Raw genomic sequence first — 11824 nt, 5'->3', positions numbered from 1 at the left:
TGCTCCGAAAAGACATTTTAGCCTTAACGGAGTCCAAAAGTGCATTTTGTTGTCGAACACTTAGATTCTATGATTTCCTGCATTTAATGCATCATAGAATACCAGACATTTAAGTTGTACTATATTGTAAGAGTACCTGATGCTCTCATCACGTTTTACTGCTTTAAGTTGCATTTCCAACTTTTATGCTCCGAAAAGACATTTTAGCCTTAACGGAGTCCAAAAGTGCATTTTGTTGTCGAACACTTAGATTCTATGATTTCCTGCATTTAATGCATCATAGAATATCAGACATTCATTTTTCATTATAATATAAGAGTACCTGATGCTCTCATCACGTTTTACTGCTTTAAGTTGCATTTCCAACTTTTATGTTAAAAAAAGACGTTTCAGCCTCAACAGAGTCTAAAAGTGCATTTTGTTGTCGAACACTTAGATTCTATGATTTCCTGCATTTAATGCATCATAGAATATCAGACATTCATTTTTCATTATAATATAAGAGTACCTGATGCTCTCATCACGTTTTACTGCTTTAAGTTGCATTTCCAACTTTTATGCTCCGAAAAGACATTTTAGCCTTAACGGAGTCCAAAAGTGCATTTTGTTGTCGAACACTTAGATTCTATGATTTCCTGCATTTAGTGCATCATAGAATACCAGACATTCAAGTTGTACTATATTGTAAGAGTACCTGATGCTCTCATCACGTTTTACTGCTTTAAGTTGCATTTCCAACTTTTATGCTCAAAAAAGACGTTTCAGCCTTAACAGAGTCTAAAAGTGCATTTTGTTGTCGAACACTTAGATTCTATGATTTCCTGCATTTAATGCATCATAGAATATCAGACATTCATTTTTCATTATAATATAAGAGTACCTGATGCTCTCATCACGTTTTACTGCTTTAAGTTGCATTTCCAACTTTTATGCTCCGAAAAGACATTTTAGCCTTAACGGAGTCCAAAAGTGCATTTTGTTGTCGAACACTTAGATTCTATGATTTCCTGCATTTAATGCATCATAGAATATCAGACATTCATTTTTCATTATAATATAAGAGTACCTGATGCTCTCATCACGTTTTACTGCTTTAAGTTGCATTTCCAACTTTTATGCTCCGAAAAGACGTTTTAGCCTTAACGGAGTCCAAAAGTGCATTTTGTTGTCGAACACTTAGATTCTATGATTTCCTGAGTTTAGTGCATCATAGAATACCAGATATTCAAGTTGTACTATATTCTAACAGTACCTGATGCTCTCATCACGTTTTACTGCTTTAAGTTGCATTTCCAACTTTTATGCTCAAAAAAGACGTTTCAGCCTCAACAGAGTCCAAAAGTGCATTTTGTTGTCGAACACTTAGATTCTATGATTTCCTGCATTTAATGCATCATAGAATATCAGACATTCATTTTTCATTATAATATAAGAATACCTGATGCTCTCATCACGTTTTACTGCTTTAAATTGCATTTCCAACTTTTATGTTCAAAAAAGACGTTTCAGCCTCAACAGAGTCTAAAAGTGCATTTTGTTGTCGAACACTTAGATTCTATGATTTCCTGAGTTTAGTGCATCATAGAATACCAGATATTCAAGTTGTACTATATTCTAACAGTACCTGATGCTCTCATCACGTTTTACTGCTTTAAGTTGCATTTCCAACTTTTATGCTCAAAAAAGACATTTTAGCCTTAACGGAGTCCAAAAGTGCATTTTGTTGTCGAACACTTAGATTCTATGATTTCCTGCATTTAATGCATCATAGAATATCAGACATTCATTTTTCATTATAATATAAGAGTACCTGATGCTTTCATCACGTTTTACTGCTTTGAGTTGCATTTCCAACTTTTATGTTCAAAAAAGACGTTTCAGCCTCAACAGAGTCTAAAAGTGCATTTTGTTGTCGAACACTTAGATTCTATGATTTCCTGCATTTAGTGCATCATAGAATACCAGACATTCAAGTTGTACTATATTCTAACAGTACCTGATGCTCTCATCACGTTTTACTGCTTTAAGTTGCATTTCCAACTTTTATGTTCAAAAAAGACGTTTCAGCCTCAACAGAGTCTAAAAGTGCATTTTGTTGTCGAACACTTAGATTCTATGATTTCCTGCATTTAATGCATCATAGAATACCAGACATTTAAGTTGTACTATATTGTAAGAGTACCTGATGCTCTCATCACGTTTTACTGCTTTAAGTTGCATTTCCAACTTTTATGTTCAAAAAAGACGTTTCAGCCTCAACAGAGTCTAAAAGTGCATTTTGTTGTCGAACACTTAGATTCTATGATTTCCTGCATTTAATGCATCATAGAATACCAGACATTTAAGTTGTACTATATTGTAAGAGTACCTGATGCTCTCATCACGTTTTACTGCTTTAAGTTGCATTTCCAACTTTTATGCTCCGAAAAGACGTTTTAGCCTTAACGGAGTCCAAAAGTGCATTTTGTTGTCGAACACTTAGATTCTATGATTTCCTGCATTTAATGCATCATAGAATACCAGACATTTAAGTTGTACTATATTGTAAGAGTACCTGATGCTCTCATCACGTTTTACTGCTTTAAGTTGCATTTCCAACTTTTATGCTCAAAAAAGACATTTCAGCCTCAACAGAGTCTAAAAGTGCATTTTGTTGTCGAACACTTAGATTCTATGATTTCCTGCATTTAATGCATCATAGAATACCAGACATTTAAGTTGTACTATATTGTAAGAGTACCTGATGCTCTCATCACGTTTTACTGCTTTAAGTTGCATTTCCAACTTTTATGCTCCGAAAAGACGTTTTAGCCTTAACGGAGTCCAAAAGTGCATTTTGTTGTCGAACACTTAGATTCTATGATTTCCTGCATTTAATGCATCATAGAATACCAGACATTTAAGTTGTACTATATTGTAAGAGTACCTGATGCTCTCATCACGTTTTACTGCTTTAAGTTGCATTTCCAACTTTTATGTTCAAAAAAGACGTTTCAGCCTCAACAGAGTCTAAAAGTGCATTTTGTTGTCGAACACTTAGATTCTATGATTTCCTGCATTTAATGCATCATAGAATACCAGACATTTAAGTTGTACTATATTGTAAGAGTACCTGATGCTCTCATCACGTTTTACTGCTTTAAGTTGCATTTCCAACTTTTATGCTCCGAAAAGACGTTTTAGCCTTAACGGAGTCCAAAAGTGCATTTTGTTGTCGAACACTTAGATTCTATGATTTCCTGCATTTAATGCATCATAGAATACCAGACATTTAAGTTGTACTATATTGTAAGAGTACCTGATGCTCTCATCACGTTTTACTGCTTTAAGTTGCATTTCCAACTTTTATGCTCCGAAAAGACGTTTTAGCCTTAACGGAGTCCAAAAGTGCATTTTGTTGTCGAACACTTAGATTCTATGATTTCCTGCATTTAATGCATCATAGAATACCAGACATTTAAGTTGTACTATATTGTAAGAGTACCTGATGCTCTCATCACGTTTTACTGCTTTAAGTTGCATTTCCAACTTTTATGTTCAAAAAAGACGTTTCAGCCTCAACAGAGTCTAAAAGTGCATTTTGTTGTCGAACACTTAGATTCTATGATCTCCTGCATTTAATGCATCATAGAATACCAGACATTTAAGTTGTACTATATTGTAAGAGTACCTGATGCTCTCATCACGTTTTACTGCTTTAAGTTGCATTTCCAACTTTTATGCTCCGAAAAGACGTTTTAGCCTTAACGGAGTCCAAAAGTGCATTTTGTTGTCGAACACTTAGATTCTATGATTTCCTGCATTTAATGCATCATAGAATATCAGACATTCATTTTTCATTATAATATAAGAGTACCTGATGCTCTCATCACGTTTTACTGCTTTAAGTTGCATTTCCAACTTTTATGCTCCGAAAAGACGTTTTAGCCTTAACGGAGTCCAAAAGTGCATTTTGTTGTCGAACACTTAGATTCTATGATTTCCTGCATTTAATGCATCATAGAATATCAGACATTCATTTTTCATTATAATATAAGAGTACCTGATGCTCTCATCACGTTTTACTGCTTTAAGTTGCATTTCCAACTTGTATGCTCAAAAAAGACGTTTCAGCCTCAACAGAGTCTAAAAGTGCATTTTGTTGTCGAACACTTAGATTCTATGATTTCCTGAGTTTAGTGCATCATAGAATACCAGATATTCAAGTTGTACTATATTCTAACAGTACCTGATGCTCTCATCACGTTTTACTGCTTTAAGTTGCATTTCCAACTTTTATGTTCAAAAAAGACGTTTCAGCCTCAACAGAGTCTAAAAGTGCATTTTGTTGTCGAACACTTAGATTCTATGATTTCCTGCATTTACTGCATCATAGAATACCAGACATTCAAGTTGTACTATATTGTAAGAGTACCTGATGCTCTCATCACGTTTTACTGCTTTAAGTTGCATTTCCAACTTTTATGCTCCGAAAAGACGTTTTAGCCTTAACGGAGTCCAAAAGTGCATTTTGTTGTCGAACACTTAGATTCTATGATTTCCTGAGTTTAGTGCATCATAGAATACCAGATATTCAAGTTGTACTATATTCTAACAGTACCTGATGCTCTCATCACGTTTTACTGCTTTAAGTTGCATTTCCAATTTTTATGTTCAAAAAAGACGTTTCAGCCTCAACAGAGTCTAAAAGTGCATTTTGTTGTCGAACACTTAGATTCTATGATTTCCTGCATTTAATGCATCATAGAATACCAGACATTTAAGTTGTACTATATTGTAAGAGTACCTGATGCTCTCATCACGTTTTACTGCTTTAAGTTGCATTTCCAACTTTTATGCTCAAAAAAGACGTTTCAGCCTCAACAGAGTCTAAAAGTGCATTTTGTTGTCGAACACTTAGATTCTATGATTTCCTGCATTTACTGCATCATAGAATACCAGACATTCAAGTTGTACTATATTGTAAGAGTACCTGATGCTCTCATCACGTTTTACTGCTTTAAGTTGCATTTCCAACTTTTATGTTCAAAAAAGACGTTTCAGCCTCAACAGAGTCTAAAAGTGCATTTTGTTGTCGAACACTTAGATTCTATGATTTCCTGCATTTAGTGCATCATAGAATACCAGACATTCAAGTTGTACTATATTGTAAGAGTACCTGATGCTCTCATCACGTTTTACTGCTTTAAGTTGCATTTCCAACTTTTATGCTCCGAAAAGACGTTTTAGCCTTAACGGAGTCCAAAAGTGCATTTTGTTGTCGAACACTTAGATTCTATGATTTCCTGCATTTAATGCATCATAGAATATCAGACATTCATTTTTCATTATAATATAAGAGTACCTGATGCTCTCATCACGTTTTACTGCTTTAAGTTGCATTTCCAACTTTTATGCTCCGAAAAGACGTTTTAGCCTTAATGGAGTCCAAAAGTGCATTTTGTTGTCGAACACTTAGATTCTATGATTTCCTGCATTTAATGCATCATAGAATACCAGACATTTAAGTTGGACTATATTGTAAGAGTACCTGATGCTCTCATCACGTTTTACTGCTTTAAGTTGCATTTCCAACTTTTATGCTCCGAAAAGACGTTTTAGCCTTAACGGAGTCCAAAAGTGCATTTTGTTGTCGAACACTTAGATTCTATGATTTCCTGCATTTAATGCATCATAGAATATCAGACATTCATTTTTTCATTATAATATAAGAGTACCTGATGCTCTCATCACGTTTTACTGCTTTAAGTTGCATTTCCAACTTTTATGCTCCGAAAAGACATTTTAGCCTTAACGGAGTCCAAAAGTGCATTTTGTTGTCGAACACTTAGATTCTATGATTTCCTGCATTTAATGCATCATAGAATACCAGACATTTAAGTTGTACTATATTGTAAGAGTACCTGATGCTCTCATCACGTTTTACTGCTTTAAGTTGCATTTCCAACTTTTATGCTCCGAAAAGACGTTTTAGCCTTAACGGAGTCCAAAAGTGCATTTTGTTGTCGAACACTTAGATTCTATGATTTCCTGCATTTAATGCATCATAGAATATCAGACATTCATTTTTCATTATAATATAAGAATACCTGATGCTCTCATCACGTTTTACTGCTTTAAGTTGCATTTCCAACTTTTATGCTCCGAAAAGACGTTTTAGCCTTAACGGAGTCCAAAAGTGCATTTTGTTGTCGAACACTTAGATTCTATGATTTCCTGAGTTTAGTGCATCATAGAATACCAGATATTCAAGTTGTACTATATTCTAACAGTACCTGATGCTCTCATCACGTTTTACTGCTTTAAGTTGCATTTCCAACTTTTATGCTCAAAAAAGACATTTTAGCCTTAACGGAGTCCAAAAGTGCATTTTGTTGTCGAACACTTAGATTCTATGATTTCCTGCATTTAATGCATCTTAGAATACCAGACATTTAAGTTGTACTATATTGTAAGAGTACCTGATGCTCTCATCACGTTTTACTGCTTTAAGTTGCATTTCCAACTTTTATGCTCCGAAAAGACGTTTTAGCCTGAACGGAGTCCAAAAGTGCATTTTGTTGTCGAACACTTAGATTCTATGATTTCCTGCATTTAATGCATCATAGAATATCAGACATTCATTTTTCATTATAATATAAGAGTACCTGATGCTTTCATCACGTTTTACTGCTTTGAGTTGCATTTCCAACTTTTATGTTCAAAAAAGACGTTTCAGCCTCAACAGAGTCTAAAAGTGCATTTTGTTGTCGAACACTTAGATTCTATGATTTCCTGCATTTAGTGCATCATAGAATACCAGACATTCAAGTTGTACTATATTCTAACAGTACCTGATGCTCTCATCACGTTTTACTGCTTTAAGTTGCATTTCCAACTTTTATGTTCAAAAAAGACGTTTCAGCCTCAACAGAGTCTAAAAGTGCATTTTGTTGTCGAACACTTAGATTCTATGATTTCCTGCATTTAATGCATCATAGAATACCAGACATTTAAGTTGTACTATATTGTAAGAGTACCTGATGCTCTCATCACGTTTTACTGCTTTAAGTTGCATTTCCAACTTTTATGCTCCGAAAAGACATTTTAGCCTTAACGGAGTCCAAAAGTGCATTTTGTTGTCGAACACTTAGATTCTATGATTTCCTGCATTTAATGCATCATAGAATACCAGACATTTAAGTTGTACTATATTGTAAGAGTACCTGATGCTCTCATCACGTTTTACTGCTTTAAGTTGCATTTCCAACTTTTATGTTCAAAAAAGACGTTTCAGCCTCAACAGAGTCTAAAAGTGCATTTTGTTGTCGAACACTTAGATTCTATGATTTCCTGCATTTAATGCATCATAGAATACCAGACATTTAAGTTGTACTATATTGTAAGAGTACCTGATGCTCTCATCACGTTTTACTGCTTTAAGTTGCATTTCCAACTTTTATGCTCCGAAAAGACGTTTTAGCCTTAACGGAGTCCAAAAGTGCATTTTGTTGTCGAACACTTAGATTCTATGATTTCCTGCATTTAATGCATCATAGAATACCAGACATTTAAGTTGTACTATATTGTAAGAGTACCTGATGCTCTCATCACGTTTTACTGCTTTAAGTTGCATTTCCAACTTTTATGCTCCGAAAAGACGTTTTAGCCTTAACGGAGTCCAAAAGTGCATTTTGTTGTCGAACACTTAGATTCTATGATTTCCTGCATTTACTGCATCATAGAATACCAGACATTCAAGTTGTACTATATTGTAAGAGTACCTGATGCTCTCATCACGTTTTACTGCTTTAAGTTGCATTTCCAACTTTTATGCTCCGAAAAGACATTTTAGCCTTAACGGAGTCCAAAAGTGCATTTTGTTGTCGAACACTTAGATTCTATGATTTCCTGAGTTTAGTGCATCATAGAATACCAGATATTCAAGTTGTACTATATTCTAACAGTACCTGATGCTCTCATCACGTTTTACTGCTTTAAGTTGCATTTCCAACTTTTATGTTCAAAAAAGACGTTTCAGCCTCAACAGAGTCTAAAAGTGCATTTTGTTGTCGAACACTTAGATTCTATGATTTCCTGCATTTACTGCATCATAGAATACCAGACATTCAAGTTGTACTATATTGTAAGAGTACCTGATGCTCTCATCACGTTTTACTGCTTTAAGTTGCATTTCCAACTTTTATGCTCCGAAAAGACGTTTTAGCCTTAACGGAGTCCAAAAGTGCATTTTGTTGTCGAACACTTAGATTCTATGATTTCCTGAGTTTAGTGCATCATAGAATACCAGATATTCAAGTTGTACTATATTCTAACAGTACCTGATGCTCTCATCACGTTTTACTGCTTTAAGTTGCATTTCCAATTTTTATGTTCAAAAAAGACGTTTCAGCCTCAACAGAGTCTAAAAGTGCATTTTGTTGTCGAACACTTAGATTCTATGATTTCCTGCATTTACTGCATCATAGAATACCAGACATTCAAGTTGTACTATATTGTAAGAGTACCTGATGCTCTCATCACGTTTTACTGCTTTAAGTTGCATTTCCAACTTTTATGCTCAAAAAAGACGTTTCAGCCTCAACAGAGTCTAAAAGTGCATTTTGTTGTCGAACACTTAGATTCTATGATTTCCTGCATTTACTGCATCATAGAATACCAGACATTCAAGTTGTACTATATTGTAAGAGTACCTGATGCTCTCATCACGTTTTACTGCTTTAAGTTGCATTTCCAACTTTTATGTTCAAAAAAGACGTTTCAGCCTCAACAGAGTCTAAAAGTGCATTTTGTTGTCGAACACTTAGATTCTATGATTTCCTGCATTTAGTGCATCATAGAATACCAGACATTCAAGTTGTACTATATTGTAAGAGTACCTGATGCTCTCATCACGTTTTACTGCTTTAAGTTGCATTTCCAACTTTTATGCTCCGAAAAGACGTTTTAGCCTTAACGGAGTCCAAAAGTGCATTTTGTTGTCGAACACTTAGATTCTATGATTTCCTGCATTTAATGCATCATAGAATATCAGACATTCATTTTTCATTATAATATAAGAGTACCTGATGCTCTCATCACGTTTTACTGCTTTAAGTTGCATTTCCAACTTTTATGCTCCGAAAAGACGTTTTAGCCTTAATGGAGTCCAAAAGTGCATTTTGTTGTCGAACACTTAGATTCTATGATTTCCTGCATTTAATGCATCATAGAATACCAGACATTTAAGTTGGACTATATTGTAAGAGTACCTGATGCTCTCATCACGTTTTACTGCTTTAAGTTGCATTTCCAACTTTTATGCTCCGAAAAGACGTTTTAGCCTTAACGGAGTCCAAAAGTGCATTTTGTTGTCGAACACTTAGATTCTATGATTTCCTGCATTTAATGCATCATAGAATATCAGACATTCATTTTTTCATTATAATATAAGAGTACCTGATGCTCTCATCACGTTTTACTGCTTTAAGTTGCATTTCCAACTTTTATGCTCCGAAAAGACATTTTAGCCTTAACGGAGTCCAAAAGTGCATTTTGTTGTCGAACACTTAGATTCTATGATTTCCTGCATTTAATGCATCATAGAATACCAGACATTTAAGTTGTACTATATTGTAAGAGTACCTGATGCTCTCATCACGTTTTACTGCTTTAAGTTGCATTTCCAACTTTTATGCTCCGAAAAGACGTTTTAGCCTTAACGGAGTCCAAAAGTGCATTTTGTTGTCGAACACTTAGATTCTATGATTTCCTGCATTTACTGCATCATAGAATACCAGACATTCAAGTTGTACTATATTGTAAGAGTACCTGATGCTCTCATCACGTTTTACTGCTTTAAGTTGCATTTCCAACTTTTATGCTCCGAAAAGACATTTTAGCCTTAACGGAGTCCAAAAGTGCATTTTGTTGTCGAACACTTAGATTCTATGATTTCCTGCATTTAATGCATCATAGAATATCAGACATTCATTTTTCATTATAATATAAGAGTACCTGATGCTCTCATCACGTTTTACTGCTTTAAGTTGCATTTCCAACTTTTATGCTCCGAAAAGACGTTTTAGCCTTAACGGAGTCCAAAAGTGCATTTTGTTGTCGAACACTTAGATTCTATGATTTCCTGAGTTTAGTGCATCATAGAATACCAGATATTCAAGTTGTACTATATTCTAACAGTACCTGATGCTCTCATCACGTTTTACTGCTTTAAGTTGCATTTCCAACTTTTATGCTCAAAAAAGACATTTTAGCCTTAACGGAGTCCAAAAGTGCATTTTGTTGTCGAACACTTAGATTCTATGATTTCCTGCATTTAATGCATCATAGAATACCAGACATTTAAGTTGTACTATATTGTAAGAGTACCTGATGCTCTCATCACGTTTTACTGCTTTAAGTTGCATTTCCAACTTTTATGCTCCGAAAAGACGTTTTAGCCTGAACGGAGTCCAAAAGTGCATTTTGTTGTCGAACACTTAGATTCTATGATTTCCTGCATTTAATGCATCATAGAATATCAGACATTCATTTTTCATTATAATATAAGAGTACCTGATGCTTTCATCACGTTTTACTGCTTTGAGTTGCATTTCCAACTTTTATGTTCAAAAAAGACGTTTCAGCCTCAACAGAGTCTAAAAGTGCATTTTGTTGTCGAACACTTAGATTCTATGATTTCCTGCATTTAGTGCATCATAGAATACCAGACATTCAAGTTGTACTATATTCTAACAGTACCTGATGCTCTCATCACGTTTTACTGCTTTAAGTTGCATTTCCAACTTTTATGTTCAAAAAAGACGTTTCAGCCTCAACAGAGTCTAAAAGTGCATTTTGTTGTCGAACACTTAGATTCTATGATTTCCTGCATTTAATGCATCATAGAATACCAGACATTTAAGTTGTACTATATTGTAAGAGTACCTGATGCTCTCATCACGTTTTACTGCTTTAAGTTGCATTTCCAACTTTTATGTTCAAAAAAGACGTTTCAGCCTCAACAGAGTCTAAAAGTGCATTTTGTTGTCGAACACTTAGATTCTATGATTTCCTGCATTTAATGCATCATAGAATACCAGACATTTAAGTTGTACTATATTGTAAGAGTACCTGATGCTCTCATCACGTTTTACTGCTTTAAGTTGCATTTCCAACTTTTATGCTCCGAAAAGACGTTTTAGCCTTAACGGAGTCCAAAAGTGCATTTTGTTGTCGAACACTTAGATTCTATGATTTCCTGCATTTAATGCATCATAGAATACCAGACATTTAAGTTGTACTATATTGTAAGAGTACCTGATGCTCTCATCACGTTTTACTGCTTTAAGTTGCATTTCCAACTTTTATGTTCAAAAAAGACGTTTCAGCCTCAACAGAGTCTAAAAGTGCATTTTGTTGTCGAACACTTAGATTCTATGATTTCCTGCATTTAATGCATCATAGAATACCAGACATTTAAGTTGTACTATATTGTAAGAGTACCTGATGCTCTCATCACGTTTTACTGCTTTAAGTTGCATTTCCAACTTTTATGCTCCGAAAAGACGTTTTAGCCTTAACGGAGTCCAAAAGTGCATTTTGTTGTCGAACACTTAGATTCTATGATTTCCTGCATTTAATGCATCATAGAATACCAGACATTTAAGTTGTACTATATTGTAAGAGTACCTGATGCTCTCATCACGTTTTACTGCTTTAAGTTGCATTTCCAACTTTTATGCTCCGAAAAGACGTTTTAGCCTTAACGGAGTCCAAAAGTGCATTTTGTTGTCGAACACTTAGATTCTATGATTTCCTGCATTTAATGCATCATAGAATACCA

Source organism: Taurulus bubalis (genome assembly GCF_910589615.1).
Source record: "Taurulus bubalis genome assembly, chromosome: 11".
NCBI lineage: Eukaryota > Metazoa > Chordata > Actinopteri > Perciformes > Cottidae > Taurulus > Taurulus bubalis.
This window is presented reverse-complemented; position numbering follows the sequence as displayed.